Source organism: Cynara cardunculus, assembly GCF_001531365.2.
Source record: "Cynara cardunculus var. scolymus isolate 2C chromosome LG 12, CcrdV1, whole genome shotgun sequence".
Classification (NCBI taxonomy): domain Eukaryota; kingdom Viridiplantae; phylum Streptophyta; class Magnoliopsida; order Asterales; family Asteraceae; genus Cynara; species Cynara cardunculus.
Genome location: NC_037539.1, coordinates 25,497,200 through 25,499,402, shown reverse-complemented (window position 1 = coordinate 25,499,402; position 2,203 = coordinate 25,497,200).

The window sequence follows — 2,203 nt, the reverse complement described above, 5'->3', positions numbered from 1 at the left end:
CACGATGCGGCTGAAATCAAGCTCAAAATCATCAAGAAAACAATCGAATTTATAAACTACAAACTTCATTAGAACAACAAAATGAACAGTATCAAGAAACCCAAAAAAGTTGAAAAAAATTTAGCTCATTTTTGCCCAAACAACGTCCTGAACATCAAGGATTTCCATGATCTGTTTCTGTTTTGGGTTTTAAAAACCAACCATACTGTAAACCAAAAACTTTACATGAAATGAAAAGAACACGTATAACTGAATTCCAGATGGTTTTTGGCATCAATTCTCTTGTGGGAGATGAGATTTATGGATGAATGGATACATGCATAATTGAAGAGAGAAACTAATCAAGTTTCAACCTTTTTGATCTCTCTCTGCTTTTTGAGGGTTTCCCACAAATCTGAACAGGAAAGATGCAGAAAATGGAATGGGGAGGTGGGATGGTTGATGAGTATTTATAAAGTAGACAACGACTCTTTGTCCATTAAATTAATAAACCCTATTAACCTTAATCACTTATCTTAATACCAAATATTCGATTCATAAATTTGGTGTATATATATATATATATATTCAAGATTTGTGGCAAAAAAGTATATATATGTATATGCCTAAATATTGACCTCATTCAACACCCATCAAATTTTTGTGCTTAAACAAAAGAAGAGAGAGATATAGAGATAGAAATGAACCTTGATGCAGAAATTGCTCTTTGGACTAAGTTACAGTAAAGCAATGTCTTTCTTAGTACTTATAACACTTTGACGACCCTTTCGAATTAGGTTTAAAATGGCGTTTGACTTTTGTAGTCAAATCTGTGATCTTTCCATCTCAACTGCCCTCTTCCAACTCTATGTAAACAGAGACTTTCTTCTTGTTTTTTCCAACAAAAATTAAAGCGAATATCAATAATTATTAATTCATATATAATTATGTTGAACAATTAATCTCTATTACTTTTGTTAATTAGTTAAATTAATATGTATAAAAATATAAAACGATAAGGTTGGGTTACAGTAAGAATGAAAGTTATGATTAGGAGGGTAAAAGGAATTTTCCTCCTTTGATCAATTCTAATTAAAGATACCCTAATGAGATGTACCAGATCAATTCCTTGAGAAACATAATTAATAGGGTGGGTGTGAGATTAAAAGTGATCAGAAGTTCAGATCTTTTATTACGCTTCTCACTTTAATTCATATTCTCTCACGATCCTTCGTCTTCGTGTGTATGCATATGTGCATACGTATGTACGTACATGCACACACATATATATATATATATGTATGTATGTATAGGGGCTTAATCAAATGAGAACTGAATTGTTTGTGGTAACTGTGAGAACCAATCTCAACCACATATTATAATAATCAATGGGTAAGATTAAAAAGAATCTTAATTAATGTATTTCTATAAATAAATTAHTRTCATTTAATGACATTATATGAACAAGGGCAAGATGGTCATTTTGTACGTTAATATTCTTGTTCAATTGGAATCCAAATATAGTGAAAATACTTTCATGTATTTGAGACAGAGACGATTGCCTTAAGCCCTAGAGTAATCTCAATTTGTGCTACATTGTGGTACATTTAGTGTTGATCATAATCTGTTGGAAAATGATGTGATACATTGTGATAACATTTAGCCTTTGTAATAATATTTGACTGGACATTGTGATAATCAATTTGTGCTACATTGTGGTAACAACACATCTGCTACATAAAATCTGCAGATGTATTAACAACATTAGTACAAATTGGTGTGATACATTGTGATAACATTATTAAATATTATGGATACAATCTTCAACAAATATGTGTGATTTCATGTGATTCATCAGAATAATGAACATGTTTACACAAATGGATTTATTTTTTTGAAATTATTTCACTAAATGATATTAATATTTTATTTTAGGAATGTAAATCAATATTAATTTATTTTAGGGAAAAGTACAATAAAAACCAATGAACTTTCTTGTTTGGAATGATTAAGTCCTTGAACTTTTTTTTGGAACAAATAAGTTCTTGGACTTTCCAAAACATGTTAAATAAGTCATTGAACATTCCAAAATATGTTAAATAAGTCATTGGACAATTTTTGGAACAAATAAGTCATTGGACATTCCAAAAAATGTTAAATAAGCCCTTGGACAATTTTTGGAACAAATAAGTCCTTGAACAATCCAAAACATGTTAAATAACTT